General features: G+C 43.4%; 1 protein-coding gene across 2 annotated transcripts in view; it reads right to left on the reverse strand.

Moving 5' to 3' along the window:
- The window catches only part of ZBTB16 (zinc finger and BTB domain containing 16), a 145,479-nt gene that overhangs the window by 78,170 nt on the left and 49,394 nt on the right, over window positions 1–17,915 (reverse strand). The window lies entirely within an intron of this gene.

A 17,915-nucleotide genomic window follows, 5' to 3' on the forward strand; every position in this document is an offset into this window, starting at 1 on the left:
TTCTGCTGCAGGAACCATCGTTAAACAAGGGGCACAATTCTTACACAAGGGAGTGAACTCTTACACGGGAGAGTAAATTCTCACATGGAATTCTCACACGGAAGGAGAAGCAATGGCATTTATCAGGGTGTCCAGTGAAAGCATCTTGAAATTCCCTGATATTTCCCTGACATTTCCCTGTTATTTACGGTCTAGTTAACTGACATATCCCCCAACTATCTTGGTTTGTGTATGGTTTGAATGGATTGTGTGATTAATTCTACTATAAGGGTTTTTAAATTTGTTTTTAAATATGGGATTTGTAGACTGTTTATCATTGTTGTGGGCTGCCCCGAGTCTTCGGAGAGGGGCGGCATACAAATCTAATTAATTACTAAATTATTATTATTACTTAACTCGGTCAAGGATTCAGGCACTTTATGAAATGGCAAGCAAGATTTTTCAACGGTGGAAAGAAAACTATCCACGTTCCCACTTCTTAAAGCCACCTGGCTACCTTCTCAACCTTTCCAAATAAGGATTTCACACACACACACATCCCCTGTGATGTATGTAGCTAAAGCTCTAATCCGGCAGCACAATCAGATATGTGGCACTTCTGAATTTTGTCGAAAGCAAACATTTCGATAGCAGTCGCGAGGTTCTTCTTCTAGTGGAACATTTTAGGCACATGGAAGCAAACATAGCTTTTCTGTTTTTTTAGAGGGACAACTGTACTCAAGTATTTGCATTGTATTTGTATTTATTGGATTTGTATGCCGCCCCTCTCCGTAGACTCAGGGCATCTAACAATAGTGGTAAAAACAACATGCGACAATCCAATACTAAAACAGCTAAAAACCCTTATTTTAAAACCAATCATACATACAAACATACCATACATAAATTGTAAAGGCCTAGGGGGAAAGAGTATCTCAGTTCCCCCATGCCTGACGACAGAGGTGGGTTTTAAGAAGCTTACGAAAGGCAAGGAGGGTGAGGGCTATTTTAATCTCTGGGGGGAGTTGGTTCCACCACAGAGAAGGCTCTTCCCCTGGGTCCCGCCAGACGACATTGTTTAGTTGATGGGAGCCAGAGAAGGCCCACTCTGTGGGACCTAACTGGTCGCTGGGATTCGTGCGACAGAAGGCGGTCCCGGAGATAACCTGGTCTGATACCATGAAGGGCTTTATAGGTCATAACCAACACTTTGAATTGTGACCGGAAACTGATCGGCAACCAATGCAACCAAGTCAAGTATCTACTCACATCAACACTTTGGTTGTAAATAAGGTGCTACTTTTGGCAATATTTTAGAGCTATTATGAAATACACAATTCAGCTTGAAGGAAGGAGAGGTTGAGGAAAAGAAGGAAGAGAACACATGGCTATATCGAGTTCACAGAGAGGGGCGGCATACAAATCTAAATAATAAATCTGTTTTATTTATGTAATAATTGGAAACCAATTATTCTATTGGTTTCCTAGCCTTGTTCACAATCCAGTTGTGGGCAAAGCAATGGTGGGGTATTAAAGGTGTGTTGATGTGCAGAAAGGCCCTGCAGCTGCTTGTGGAATTTGCTGAAAAAAGCAATTCTTCAAATGCAGAGTTTCAAGAAAAAAAACCCTCCGCTAATTATAACCTTAGAAATTGCACAGGGACAGTTGCTGCTATTTGCCATCCAAATGGCCATTCAGTTCATTTCCAGCTGAAAAGGAAAGAAGCAGAAAATATACTGATATATTTTGTCTAGGACAGAAAAGGAAGAACACAAAACCTTTTAAAACTTCCTTTAACAAAAGGAAGGTGACGCACAATGCACCCAAGCCGACTTCAGGGGACTTTTGACTAAATCTGCACTTCTATTTCTACTAGGGTTTTTTCCCCTCATCATTCCTATCATCCTTTTCCTCCCTCTTAGGACTGTATGGCTGTCACTTGTTGCTTGTATCCTTAAGATTTTTATTAATATTGATTGTTTCTTCATTGCTTGTTTGACCCCTAGGAGAATCATTGTGTTGTACCTCTTGATTCTTGACAAATTTCTCTTTTTCTTTTATGTACACTGAGAGCATCTGCACCAAGACAAATTCCTTGTGTGTCCAATCACACTTGGCCAATAAAAATTCTATTCTATTCTATTCTATTCTATTCTATTCTATTCTATTCTATGCTATTCTATGCTACGCTATGCTATGCTATCCTACGCTATGCTATTCAATGCCAACAAACACCCCACCAGCCAAAAGAACAATTCTCTATACCCCCCAAGTCCTGGATGAACAGGGGGAAAAGAGCCCAATAAAGTGGTTTTGTTTTTCTACTACGTTAATCAGGTACGAAACGGCTCGTTGGGCTGGCTGGAATCCCGAAGCACATCCAACCCACATTAAAAACAAGAGTCATTTCTTGGACTGTTTCATAATGTCTGGGATGATGACATTTTTTTTAATCAGGCTTCCAATCCGGCACAAATATTTATGAAGACCATGTGCCTTTCTGAGAAGAGCTCAAGATGACACAAGTCTGGGCCAGCTACAGTGGAAGGAGAGGCTTCTTTCAAGCAAACAACACATGGAGCAGGGAGCCTGCCAAGAGCCACCACCAATCCAGGTTTTCTGAAAAAAGCTGGGCGGGCGAATTGTGAGACGAGAACAGGAACAAAAGTTTTCCAGAAGCGTTTTCTCACCAGCTTTGCACCCTGCCAGGACACCCTCAGAGCAGCCTAGGAGCCCCGTGGAATTTTTAAAAAAAATTAAAAATAAGTTTTATTTAAATACATATACACACACAACATACAGTACAAAACATAAATGTTTAAAAAGAAAATTGGACGAATGTGAGGCAAATCTGTATAACGGTTCTAACCATGCATACATTCTGTTGCATATTTTAAGTAATAGTTAAATATATATTTTTCTTTGAAGAATAATAATCTTAATTAGTATAGATAATCTTAGGTCTCCACATTTCCATTCAACATTTTTCACCAGGCAATTGCTTTTTATATTTGTTAATTGCATATACTGTGGCAGTTTGACCTTTTCTTCAACCAGCAGTAGAATTGATCCCAAGAATTGTAAAATACTGACCAGTGTAGGAACCACTTGGAGGAAGGATCATAACTTAAGAAAACACACATCTATGCACAAGAACAGTGATGGTGAACTTATGGCAAGAATTTGCACAGGTGGCAGGCAAAGCCATATCTCCAACATGCATGTGTGTGCTGGCCAGCTGATTTTGGACTCACATAGAAGCCCTGGAGGGCAGTTCTGGCTTCCAAAGAGCCTCAAGGAGGATGGAAGAAGGCATTTTACCTTCCCCCAGCTCCAAGGAAGACTTTGGAGCCTGGGGAGGGTGAAACATGAGCCTACTGGGCCCACCAGAAGTTGGGAAACAGGCTGTTTCCAGCCTCCAGAGGCCTCCAGAGGGTGGGGGAAGCTGTTTTCGCCCTCCCCTGGCATTGAATTACGGATGTGGGCATGGCAGGTGCCCATGCTCTTTTGGCACCCGAGGAAAAAAGAAGGTTCGCCATCACTGGTCAAGAAACTATTGTTGCCATTTCCAGCGAAGGTCTGATGGAGAATTTCAAAGGTACCCGAAACTCTGCACACTTTCTAAGGGTCATCTTGCCATTTCAGAGCCCCAAATATTCTCTTCCGGGAGCCTAACTTCCTAACTTTGCAAAGATGCACAAGAGCCTCTGAGCCTATTAAAAGAACGACAACCCCAAATGTCTCTTCCTCTACCGCACCTCCTCCAACAAAGTTTTCAACCGAGTGTCAGAAACAGCAAAGGGACAAATTAATCTCACTCTGTCCAACTGCTCACCTAGCGATCTACACCCGCTCTCCTATTGGCTGCATAAGCTTTTGTTTTAAAGAAATAAATAAAGAACATGCCAGCCTTTCGGCAAGTCATTTATTTGAAATATCTCTATCAACAAATTTCAACAGGAACAAAAGTTTTCCATTTGGCACCTGCTTAGAGGATGATGTTATCGCGCCCCGTTTCATACGGCCTCCTTTCAGCGAGGTCTTAAACCGCGTTATCTCTGGTTTCCGGGTAGCAAAATATGATTGAAATGTTCTATTTATGCTCACTGGATTAAGGCAATGTTGCAGAGAAAAGAGGAGAAACTGCAGCAGATGTAAGCAAGGTATTATAGCCTCTTGTTCTGGTAAGATCAGAAAGGGAGAGATCAATAGACAAGCCAGCTATTTCTTCTAAAGTTGTGCTTTTAGGAAGAAAGGAAAATAAAAATAAAATAATTCCATAGATATCGATTCTCAATTATAATCTCCAAAAGGGCAGGGCACGGAAAAACAAACTGTACTTTCATAATTCAACATCCGACTGATCTAACTTCCAGATTTCTCGTGCATTTTTTTAAAAAAAACTAAGTTCCGTGCAAGCAAATTAAACCTGCATGGTGCCCAGGGATTAGACTGACTTTCCTATCAGAAAAGACCATCGGGCTACACACAACCAACACAGTAACAATAACGGGCCTCGGAAGGCATTGGGCTGGGATAATTTTGCCCAGAGTGGCAGAAAGTCACTTATTTAAAGAGGCATTTTTGCAATAATCTTAAAGGGAAAAGATACACTAGAAATCTGGGCCACATCTTGAAAGGAAGTGATCAGGGTTTGTGTGTGAACACATACGTGTGCATGCAAAAAGTGTAACCGTAACCAGTGTTCCCTCTAACTTTTTTGGGGGGTGGGCGGAAAAGTATAGTGTCTGAGCTCCCTTCGGGACTGGGCGGCACAGAAATAATAAATAAACAAACAAACAAACAAACAAATAAAAAACCCACCCTGTTTTGCCTCAGAGAATTTCAAAATAAAATACTGTCCTGTGTGTCTATAACAGTGAGCTCATAATAGGGCAACTCTATCAATATCAAAATGCCACTTAAATAGTTGAGCTAGTTTCAAACTAGATTTTGATTTTCTTTCTCTCTTCCTTGCTCCCATTCTTTTTCTTTCCCTTTTCCTTCCTCTCTTTTTTCTATCTGTTTCTCTCTCTTCCTCTCTCTCTCCTTCCCTCTCACTCTTTCCCTCTCGGCTTCTGGGCAGGTTTGGAAAACTCTGAGTTGATGATGATTTTTAAGTGAGCGATTGCTCACTGCTCAGCTTAGAGGGAACTATGACCGTAACATGTGATCAGGCATCCTGGACAAAGAAGCAATAAATACATTAATAAATATATTGATGGTGCAGTTGCACCTGGAATAAAGCCTATAGAATTAGAATAGGATAGTATAGAATAATATAGATCAGAATAGAATATTACAAGTTATGCATGGTATGTTTGTGTGTATGTTTGGTTTTTATAAATAAGGGTTTTTAGCTGTTTTATTATTGAACTGTCACATGCTGTTTTTATCATTGTTGTTAGCCGCCCCGAGTCTACGGAGAGGGGCAGCATACAAATCCAATAAATTATTATTATTAATTATTATTATTATTATATAGGATAGAATGGAATAGAATAGAAGAGTAGAATGTATAAGACAAGAGAAGAGAATGAGAAGAGAATGAGAATGAGAATAGAATAGAAGATAGAATAGAATAGAATAGAATAGAATAGAATAGAATACAAGAGAAGAGAAGAGAAGTTATAGAAGTTTCTATAAGAAGTTTCTGGATTTTTTTTTTAATAGTTTCACTTCTCGTCCAAGCATCTTCTTCAGGCCTAGTTAACTGTTGAGAAATAGAAGGATCTCTATAGTGGTAAGAACTGAGTGGTTGCAAGCACTATAAAGGCTTCGTAATTACGGAAAGACCATGAGATGGGGTCTTGGGCAACCAACTCTGTTGGCAATCGTGTGGGCAATATGGTTTACAAACCCTCCTCGTCCCCAAGCCTTTTAGGGGGGCAGGGAAGGCAGCATTGTCTTGGGCGAATTGTGGTGTTCCTGCATTATTTTTTATTTATTTATTTGTTTGTTTGTTTTGTCCAATACACAATAATACGCAATGAAGGTTATAGAGGATATAGTAGAGAAGAAATATGAGATATAGGAGAGACTATAGGACAGGGGATGGAAGGCACTCTAGTGGGCTTATGTAAACCCCTTACTGACCTCTTAGGAATCTGGAGAGGTCAACCGTGGATAGTCTAAGGGTAAAGTGTTGGGGGTTAGGGGTTGACACTACAGAGTCCAGTAAGGAATTCCACGCTTCGACAAACCGATGGCTAAAGTCATATTTTTAACAGTCAAGTTTGGAGCGGTTGATATTAAGCTTGAATCTGTTGTCTTTGTCACAAGAGAAGTGGGAATTCGGGGTGTCTGGTGCCTTTGGAGATACGATCCTTTCTCTAGAGTCTGCAGCCTCATAGAGTCAGGTGACACTGAAGTGGGAGGCATTGTAAATTTAATAAATAAGGAAATAAAAACTCCCGGGGTTCCTCAGTTCCATCTAGTCCCAAACAAAAGTCAAGAGGTTAAGGACCTTTAAGGGGACTGTGGATGCAAAAACGGCAGATTGCTTATTGATGTATTACTTATTGCTCTCCAGTTATAAAACTATCTGTCTGTCTGTCTGTCTGTCTGTCTGTCTGTCTGTCTGTCTCTCTCTCTCTCTCTCTGTGTCTGTGTGTCTGTCTGTCTATCTCTGTATGTCTGTCTGTCTGTCTATCTCTGTCTGTCTGTCTGTCTGTCTCTGTCTGTCTGTCTGTCTGTGTATCTATCTATCTATCTATCTATCTATCTATCTATCTATCTATCTATCTATCTATCTATCTTCTATCTCTGTCTGTTTATTCTGTTGGCTGCCCACTCATCTCCTCCCTGAAGAAACTGGGCAGATGGAGGGCAGAGTTTTGGAAAGATCCTGGATCCCAGGACGGCCTTTCTCCCAACAGGAAGCAGGACCAGGACAGCCCAGGGGTGTGTGGTAGCTTGGAGAGAGCTGGGCTGGGGGGGCTGGACAATTGCTGCACCTTTGCTTCTGGACAGGCCACAGGGAAAAAGAATAAACAAGCAAAAGCTGGACTGGAGAGGAGGCCTCTCTCTCTCTCTCTCTCTCTCTCTCTCTCTCTCTCTCTCTCTCTCTCAAGCTGTAGGTAATTAAAAAGGCCTGTAAAGTCTCCTGCAAAAAGCACTTCAAAGAGACCCTCATCCCCACCCTGGCCAGCCAGGACCGTGTGGTGTAAAAATTATGAGTTTTCCCAACGGGGGTGCTTGGTGTGAAAGAGAAGGGCGATTGGTGGCAAGCGATTTCGGGAGAGTTTCAAGTGTGTGTGTGTGCAATGAGTGTGCACAGGCATTTGTCAAAGCAGACTGAAGCCCCCCCCACACAGGAACAGTAGGGGGATGGGGTAGGAGCAGTGGGGTACAAAAATAAAACAAGTACATAATATAAAAGCCCAAAATATTAAAAGGCATTCATCCATCAATCATCCATTCCACTAACATACTATTGGTCGGAGCAGAGTGCTATCACTCAACGGGGCCGACAAAGGTGTGTTTTTAAAAGTCTTTTGAAAGTAGCCAAACCTCCTTCCAGTCTTCTGCACCAAAGAAATCTAAAAGAGGACTTTGGAAAGTTACCTGAAGAAGAAGGAAAACGTTGGGAATATTGATTTGACGAGCCCATCTTTACAATCTAAAATAGCCTTCGGACGAGAGGTGGGCTGCGAAGGTGGGACGGTGATGTGGGTTCGCCCCCGTGGCTCTGAGTGCTAGCGGAGTCCAGTGCAATTCTGCTACTGCACCTGGGCAGGTAGAAAAATTGTGCACGGACACGCAGCTACACCCAGGTGCAGTAGCAGAATTGCGCTGGACTCCGCTTGAACTCAGAGCCTGGGAGCGAACACAAGTCACCCTTCCACCTTAGCAGCCCACCTCTGCTTAGGCCATCATAATTCCTGACAAATTATTTTAAATATTAGATTTGTTACATGTTGTTTTATTATTGTTGTTAGCCGCCCCGAGTCTACGGAGAGGGGTGGCATACAAATCTAATAAATAAATAAAATAAACCAGAGTTTGGCTTCTTACAGGGCTTAGCGGAAAGGTTGGAGGCCAACCTCTTCACTCGCCAACGGGCAGCTCACAAGGGAAACACACTTCCTTTCTCTAGGTGAGGAACCTCTACAAGTCCTGCTTCCTGTTTGAGAATCCCAACCCATAAAAGCTCAGAAAAGTTTTACACTAGTTTATAGTCCCCCTCAAAGATGATTTTTAAAAAAAATCTCTCTGGCTGAGCATCATTTACTGAAAGGTAAATAGCTGGATCAAGATTCCTTCAGGCTCCAAAAAGGTCCTTCCATATTTCTGGGGCTTTGATAAGCTGTGACTCGCTTCTTCCTTTACAGTAATTTGCACCCATCTATTCAAGGCAGAGCTAAATCTGAATGCAAACAACAGAAATTAATTTTCTACCAGAAGTAGGTCAAGCCTGTATTACTGGACTGTGCAGAGATAAAAAAAAAAATCTGATGTAAGCTTTTCAGAACCTACAGTATTTTGGGGGAACTCTGGAATCTCCTATGAGTCTAAACCAGGGACTTTCATCCTTGGCAACTTGAAAGCTTATGGACTTCAAGCCATGATGGCTGGGGAATTCTGGGAGTTGAAGTCCAGAAAGTTTTAAACTTGCCAAGGTTAGACGCAACTCGTCTAAAGCCATCCCTGAAATGGCTAATTATGCTAGTAATAATATTTATTTTATCCTCAATCTGAGTGTTGTATTGGCAGTTCTGTGTTAGCAAAAACTTCAGAACAGAAGGATTTAGGGGTAGTGATTTCTGACAGTCTCAAAATGGGTGAAGTGCGGTCAGGCGGTAGGGAAAGCGAGTAAAATGCTTGGCTGCATAACTAGAGGTATCAGAAGCAGGAAGAGGGAGATTGTGATCCTGCTGTATAGAGCGCTGGTGAGACCCCATTTGGAATACTGTGTCCAGGTCTGGAGACCTCACCTACAAAAAGGTATTGACAAAATTGAAGGGGTCCAAAGACGGGCTACAAGAATGGTGGAAGGTCTTAAGCATAAAACGTATCAGGAAAGACTTCATGAACTCAATCTGTATAATCTGGAAGAAAAGGGGGGACATGATAGAAACATTTAAATATGTCAAAGGGTTAAATAAGATTCAGGAGGGAAGTGTTTTTAATAGGAAAGTGAACACAAGAACAAGGGGGCACCATCTGAAGTTAGTTGGGGGAAAGATCAAAAGCAACATGAGAAAATATTATTTGACTGAAAGAGTAGTAGATCCTTGGAACAAACTTCCAGCAGACGTGGTTGGTCAATCCACAGTAACTGAAATTAAACATGCCTGGGATAAACATCCATCCATCCTAAGATAAAATATATGAAATAGTATAAGGGCAGACTAGATGGACCGGGAGGTCTTTTTCTGCCGTCAATCTTCTAGGTTTCTAGATACTGTATAACCAAGGCACCTGATATTCCCCGAGATGTAGCGGTATTTGAGATCCACGAAATTGGCAGAACAAGACGGCCAACCGCTTTGGACCCTCCCCTGTCCTCCATCTGAAGTGGGGAGAGGTGGAAGTTAAATACAGGAAATAGTATAAGGGCAGACTAGATGGACCAGGAGGTCTTTTTCTGCCGTCAGTCTTCTAGGTTTCTAAGAGTGAATTTTATTCCACGGCACCCAAAAGTGACTGTTGGAGTCTCTCTCGGTGCAACCCCCCCTCCTTAAAAACGGTGCATCCAACCTTCTTTAATGGGGGTCCCCTTCTCCCTGCCCCCTTTTCCTTGCTTAATGAGAAAGGAAGGGGAGAGGCCGAGTGCAACTCCAGGCTGCATGAAAGCGAAGGTTAATCCCTTTGCACCCAGATCCCCCTTCTTCAGGTTGGAGGAAACCTCCCCCCCACCCTCCTGGTCCCACCCCCGAATCCTCAAACAGACTGAGCACAATGGTTAGAAAAATTGACAGAAAACCCTTCCCGGCCATTTATTGCCTTAATACGCACCTTTGTCCAACAGGCAGTTTTGACAAGAGCAATAAATTCCAAATTTATGTCAACAGAGCATATGTTGAACACCTCATTTCTGAGCTAAAACGGCAGGCCGCCCCATAAATCACAGCTCTGTTTGAAATGAAAGTAGATTACGCAGGCGGGTTATTGAGCAGTTAGAGCTACAGTCATATAAATCAGAACTTTTAACTCTGGGCGATCCGTCATGCAATTAACTAAAGGGTGCTTTGTCATTTCAAGGGTCCCTCACAGCCTGGGCAAATTGCACGGTTCAACCGGCAGACATATTTGGGGAGAGGGGATGGGGAGGGGAGGGGAGGGGGGGAAAGTTTATTTGTCAGTTGCAAGATTTGGGGCTCAGGAAACGTGCTAAGGCCCTGTTGGGTGGGCTCACCACCAGCCAATCCCTTCCCAGGTTGACCATTAAAGAGAGAAGGAAGAGAGGCTGGTGTGGCTCACTAGCTTTCTAATAGTCACTAAATACCTCAACTACTACAGAAGAAACCCTAACAAATTAGGAAGGCTGCCTGTATTATTATTATTATTATTATTATTATTATTATTATTATTATTATTATGTCAGTACAACACAGCAAACAAGATCACTATGCTGGATTTCGTATTTCATCCCCAGTCGGGCGCTTCCCAAGCACCTAGGACTGCGCAATGTAGCGGCGAATTATGTGTGCCGATCCCAGTAAAGCGGCCTTTTGCAATTGACAGATGGAGATTTTGTCAATTCCGATGGTTTTCAAATGTCCGCTGAGATCCTTTGGCCCTGCGCCCAGCGTGCCAAGGACCACTGGGACCACGTTCACGGGCTTATGCCAGAGTCGTTGCAGCTCGATTTTTAGATCTTCGTATTTCACTAATTTCTCTAGCTGCTTCTCCTCAATTCTGCTGTCTCCTGGGATTGCGATGTCGATTATTATTATTATTATTATTATTATTATTATTATTATTTAGATTTGTATGCCACCCTTTTCCGGTGTGTATGTAGCCGTAACAAGTTCTTTCTAGACAGTCAAGGTTGAAGATTGGTCAATGTGATGGACTTAGGGTTCTGTGGACAAGGGCTTGAACTTTCAACTGGGGAAGAATCTCTGGGACTTTCAGATGTTCCAACACGACTCTGCTAATAAATTGGAACTTTGAGGAATACTTTGCCTCGGACTTTATTATAAATTTTCAATGCTATTCAGGACCCTGACAATGGAGAATGTCAACAGCAACAGAGTGTAAGAAAGAGATGCCAAAGAGATATGGGTATTATTATTATTATTATTTATTAGATTTGTATGCCGCCCCTCTACGAAGACTCGGAGTGTCTCACAACAACAATACACAATACAAATCCAATGATTAAAAACAGAACAGTTAAAACTCTTAATTTAAAAACAATCATACAACCCAAACAAACTAAACATAAAATGGGACGGCCGAGGAGAATCAATTTCCCCATGCCTGGCGGAAAAGGTGGGTTTTTAGGAGTTTGCAAAAGGCAAAGAGGGTGGGGGCAGTCCTGATCTCCAGGGGGAGTTGATTCCAGAGGGTCAGGGCTGCCACAGAGAAGGCTCTTCCCCTGGGTCCTGCCAGACGGCATTGTTTTGTCGACAGGACCCGGAGAAGGCCAACTCTTTGGGACCTAATCGGTCACTGGGATTCGTGCAGCAAATCAGGTTTCTTTACATCTTGTCCTTGAGATGGGTCAGACCGATAGATGGAATCCGTCCACGATGGCCCAAGGCTATGGACTTAGTAGCCGAGCACATCTGGAGGGGCTGGGATTGGAGGAGGCCAAGGAGCACATTTGAAAAGGGTGAGATCTGGAAGGTGACTAACACACAGCCACACCATAAAAAGATTCCGACACCCCATGTCTTCCCTTCCCCGTAAAATATTCATGGGAGCACGCGAGAACCGGAGAGCTGAAACCTGGAGCCCTTTCTAACTTTTGCACTGCAGTAATAACAGAGTTTTATAGGAAACCTTCTCATTTTATTTATATCGGGCTATAAATACGCTGCTCCATCAGAGACACCACCGCAGGCCTAGACGGGCCCCCTCCGCGGGGATACAAGACCAACAACGGAAAGGAAGGCGCATTACGCAATTCGACATTGGACGCACATTTTAAGATGAATAAATCAATTCTAGGATGTTCAAAAGAAGGGGGGGAGTTAACTCCCTGGGCTGTTGTTGCTTCTAAAGCACACTCACTTGTAAACAAGGTTTCGACTACTGCTTTATGGAGGGGGAGAGGGGGTTGTGCAACGTAATAGTACACGAACAGCCAAATGTTAGCTTAGCCTGACCTATCGTAGCAAGAGTTAAATCAGTGGTTAATTTAGACTTTGGACTTAAGTGCCTGCTTAAGAATATCTTGTTTTCTTTTGGGCATGGAGGCACTAACAAAAATTCTCCAGCAGGCAGGAATTACAGCCCCTTTTCTCCTTTTGTCCCCCCCAAAAAAACTGTTGAAGGAGGGTTTGGGAGAAAGGGCTACAAACTCTGGAATATCATGCACATCAGGACTGAGTCCACTTTCTGTAGAGATACAACAGGTGTACCCCAAAAGCCTAAACAGGAAGCTACAATCAGGAGAGAAAAAGGTGGGCCTGCAGCACAACGGTTAATATCCTGCCTTGCATGCAACATGCTACAGGTTCAAATCCCGGTAAGGTTCAAATCCCTTTGGTACACTTATCAGCAAAAATACATCTAATATAAATACATATACAATAAATACATATACTGTACAGTGGTACCTCTACTTAAGAACTTAATTCACTCCATGACCAGGTTCTTAAGTAGAAAAGTTGGTAAGTAGAAGCAATTTTTGCCATAGGGATCAATGTAAAAGCAAATAATGCGTGCAAACCCATTAGGAAAGAAATAAAAGCTCGGAATTTGGGTGGGAGGAAGAGGAAGAGGAAGAGGAGGAGGAAGAGGAGGACAGTTGCTGCCCAGAGCGAAGGGAGTGTTTCTTTTCTCTGGGTGCTGGCAGAGGTTTATTCCCTCTCCAAGTGCCCAGAGGAAGGAAACGCTCCTTTCACTCTGGGCTACCAAAGCCTCCTTAAGCACCACCAAAAGGCTCCTCTGGCAGCCCAGAAAAGCCCCAGATGGACGGGATTAAAGGGGGAATGGCAGGAAACTGGCCGGGCCTTCGTGCCGCTCTCAAATTTCCTGGGAAATTTTTCCGGGCTCAGGTTCTTAAGTAGAAAATGGTTCTTAAGTAGAGGCAAAAAAATCCTGAACACCCGGTTCTTATCTAGGAAAGTTCTTAAGTAGAGGCGTTCTTAAGTAGAGGTACCACTGTATACTGAAAGAGGAGTAGATGCTTGGAACAAACTTCCAGCAGATGTGGTTGGTCAATCCACAGTCACTGAATTGAAACATGCCTGGGATAAACATAGATCCATCCTAAGATAAAATACAGGAAATAGTATAAGGGCAGAGTGGATGGACCATGAGGTCTTTTTCTGCCGTCAATCTTCTATGTTTCTATCTTTCTAAAAAAACGTCCTCTGCTATCATTTGTTATGGAGTAGAAAATGTTCCTTTTCATCATTGTAGGCGCCATTCATGGCTTTTCACAGCCTGCAGAAGCTGAGCGTGGAAATGACATTTCCTGGCTCAGAGGAGAGCAAAAAATCTCTGAAATAAAAATATCCAACAGCTGAATGCATTCCAGAAGCGAAGAGAGCAACAAGCCAACAACGAGCCTTCTCGATGGCATGCTGAGTAACATCTCGTGTTTGGAGGTGCAGCAGCCTGTTGAGGATCAGCCAAGCTACTCGTTACACTTCCTTCTCCGTGGTGCTACTCGCTTTCCTCTGCTCCCCCACTGCAGGCCAAGGGTGTCAAATTGGGTTTGGGGGCAGGGGGTGGTGCTTAAAATGTTTATACTCCATAAACATAATCCTCCACATTTTAACTGCGGCAAGAATTTTGTACGCCCAATTCTGGAAACAAGGGGAAAAAACCCCAACTACTCTTAATCTTATAACAAAAATTATGGAATGCAAAAAGTATTTGTTCTTATTGTCAAGCTTTAATTTACCAAGAGGGGCCAGATGAAATATAATAATGGCATAATAATAAGTAATGAATTTATATGTTTGTATATGTCTGTTTTTTATATTCTCTAATTGATAAAGGGTTTTTAGTCTGTTTTGAGATTTGTACCAAGAGGGAATAATAATAATAATAATAATAATAATAATAATAATAATAATAATAATAATAATAATAATAATAATAATAAGCCAGTGAAAGTGGTCCCAGTGGTCCTTGGCACGCTGGGTGCAGTGCCTAAGGATCTCAGTGGACATTTGAAAACCATCGGAATTGACAAAATCTCCATCTGTCAATTGCAAAAGGCCGCTTGACTGGGATCGGCACACAAAATTCGCTGCTACATCACACAGTCCTAGGTGTTTGGAAAGAGCCCGACTGGTGATGAAATACGAAATCCAGCATAATGATCTCGTTTGCTGTGTTGTATTGATGATGGTGATGATAATGATGATGGTGATGATTATTATCATTATTATTAAATTAAATTAAATAAAGTTTACTCCCCTGCTTTTCTGATTGCTGACCCCATCCCAAGCCTGGTTTTGAACACAACCGACGCCACATGAAAGGATACAACCTGAAATGACGTGGGTTCCATCACACGGAAGTGAGGTATCAGGGCAGGCTCCAGTACTCAATCTTAAGCCTTGTGGTGGAAGAGGGTCCTGCCTGTTTAAGCAGGCACTTGGCATCCTTGTAGACAAGGCGGCTTAATGACAGCCAAGTTTGATTGGATCTGGAGAGATCTTGTCCTGACAATCGGGTTGCTAACAATGCACCTAGATTATTTAAATCATCATGTTGACTGCAGCAGCAATGCCTTGGAGATAAACGGTTTGAAAGCTTCAACTGGTGAAGCTGGTTAGCAGGTTGCTAACTCTTCCAGGATGTGATAGAAAACTATTCCATCGTTCGCGGTTTATTTTAAACTATGCCGGCACCTAATTAGCCCTTCGGCTGTTTTTAGAGCACGCTTCAGCTAACTAGCTTTGGGTATTCCGGGTTGGGGAAAGTTCCAGGTTTATTTATTTATTTATTCAATTTTTATGCCACCCTTCTCCTTAGACTCAGGGCGGCTTACAACGTGTTAGCAATAGCACCTTTTAGCTGAGCCAGCCTATTGCCCCCACAATCCGGGTCCTCATTTGACCCACCTCGGAAGGATGGAAGGCTGAGTCAACCTTGAGCCGGTGATGAGATTTGAACTGCTAACCTATAGATCTACAGTCAGCTTCAGTGGCCTGCAATACAGCACTCTACCTGCTGCGCCACCCCGGCTCTTTCCTCTTTGGGGAAAGTTGGGGAAAGCGACCCTCATATTTGAATGGGCTTTTTTTTATGGTTTAGAAAAAGTTTGATTTTTTTCTTCATAACCAATCAGCCCCTAAACTAACCTCGCCTGTCACCAAAACAGGAAGAAGGAAAATCCTGCCTTTCGGGAGATGCCGCTAACTTCTCCGCTGCCTCTGAATCCATAATAGCTTTGGAACAGGGCCTCCACGGAGGGGGCTGAGAGGGAGGGAGGGGGCTTCCCCCTCTCCCCCACTTGTGTCATTCCGTTCAGCAGTAAATCAATATGAAAATCAATTCATCCGCTGATATATTTTATCAAGACACATGAGACAACGCCACATTTCATTTACAGTGCAGATGCTTCAAAAAGCCAAGGTCATCAAGGCAGGAAAAAAACCAGCCGCCAAGGAGCCAAATTCCACAGCCTGCAAATCAAAAGCACAAATGGGATGTGCAGAAGCGGTGCGGAGGGGACAATTACGGAGCCACGGGGAAGGGAAGGCTGGGCTCTTCGGAAGATCTCCGGCAAAGGACTGCATCCATGGGGGGTGGGGGCAGAGCCTGGCACGGAGGCGGGGATGATCTGATTTGAGCCGGTTGACAGGCGCCACGGGCTGTCACTCAGCGAAGACATGCTCAAGAATAATTCCCCTCTGCTCTCAAGTTATTTTCTTTCTCAATAACCTCCATAAATATAAGGACCCAGGAGAGGTTCTGGTAGCCTCTCTTGTGGGACCAGGAAACCACAAGGACTCAGAGAGCGGGTTTAAATTCAGTGGGAGCTCCCTGTTATTATTATTATTTTTTCCATTTTCTCTTTCTTGGAAGCAGACACGAGGGATGGCGGCCTGCGTTCCCCATGGTTTTACTTTCAAGGTTTCAACCTCGACGTTTCTAGACGAGGTCCCTCTTCTTAGTATTTGTAAGTGGTTAACATTCTCAATTGTGTCCCAATACAGTGGTCCCTCTACCTAAGAATACGCCTCTACTTGCAAACTTTTCTAGATAAGAACCATTTTCTACTTACAAACCCGAGCCTCTGGAACTGTAACCGGAAAAGGCAGGGAGAAGCCTCCATGGGGCCTCTTTAGGAATGTCCTGGGAGGAAACAGGGCCAGAAAAGGCAGGGAGAAGCCTCCGTGGGGCCTCTCTAGGAATCTCCTGGGAGGAAACAGGGCCGGAAAAGGCAGGGAGAAGCCTCCGTGGGGCCTCTCTAGGAATCTCCTGGGAGGAAACAGGGCCGGAAAAGGTGGGGAGAAGCCTCCCTGGGGTCTCTCTAGGAATCTCCTGGGAGGAATCAGGGCCTTCAACCTCCCCGTGGTTTCCCCAATCACATGCATTATTTGCTTTTACATTCCTATGGGAAAAATTGCTTCTTCTTACAAACTTTTCTACTTAAGAACCTGGTCACGAAACGCATTAAGTTCCTAAGTAGAGGGACCACTGTAGTTGGGAAATCCATGTCTCTCCTTGTCTTAGACATGGCTTTCTTCATTTCTTCCTCCTTATGGAGTGAAAGTACCAGCAGCTTCCATTGCAGCTGGAAGACCGATGGACCACTGAGGTCACCCAACTTATCTCAGATGTCTGATGGTTCCTAGAGAGCTGTCTCCTCAATGCTAACAATTATCATGGTCAAGACCATCTAGGTTCCTTCTCTGTCAGTTTTAAGCCTACGTGAGTTTCAATATTGGGTTCATCTCATATAAACCTGTCCGATCATCTCCTGGAAGTTCTAGCCAGGTCAACCTTTGGCTGAGCCAACTGAGAATGGCCTGGATTGTATAATCCATTAGCATTTGGGAGGGACTCAATTAGAGAAGATGAGCTTACGAAACTGCCCGATGGCCTCCAGGCACCTGGGATGGTTCTCTCCCACTATTAGCTCTGATGGATGGAGGCAAGGAGGATTGAAATCCCTACCTGTGGGAGGTCTCAGGCGGCCCAGGTGGGCCAACCTCCTCAACTCAACTGGAGCTCATCTTGAGTCGAGAGAGATCGGTTTGTTTAGTGGCAGGAAAGCAATCAAATATGCAATAGATGCTAATTTCTTCTGCACACCTGAGGCCTCCTGATAACGTCAGCAAGGTCTCCATGCTGCCTGTGGATTAAAATTTCATAGAGCCGTGATTTCATCAGTTGCTAAACTACAAAGGATTAATTAACAGCCAGGGAAGAGCTCCTGGGTTGGGAGAACAGTATTATACTGAAATATCTCTATCTTTGCTCTCCAGATGTCACTCTACGCAGGAGGGGAAGGGGGGGGCTTTGATGAGAACACACGCTACCTCGTGCTGCAAAAAGGTTCAAACTACGCATTGTTTCTGAGGCCGCCGGGTTGCAAGCGGAAGGACCAGATCCTTCCTAGGTTGAGGGAAGCTGGCTCAAGAGGCAAACCAACGGGGCCTTTCCCTTCCCATAGGAGGGAGGAATCCTCTACTTATTTTTAATCACACCTTGATTCATTTGAAGGTATGCCGATTAGGGTACATTCAAAGTGACAATAAAATTGTTCTGTTCTATTCTATTCCATTCTATATTCTACTCTGCTTTATCTACCTTCCCATATCTCTTCTCTTCTCTTACTCTACTCTACT

This window comes from Erythrolamprus reginae, chromosome 12, assembly GCF_031021105.1.
Source record: "Erythrolamprus reginae isolate rEryReg1 chromosome 12, rEryReg1.hap1, whole genome shotgun sequence".
Classification (NCBI taxonomy): Eukaryota; Metazoa; Chordata; class Lepidosauria; order Squamata; family Dipsadidae; genus Erythrolamprus; species Erythrolamprus reginae.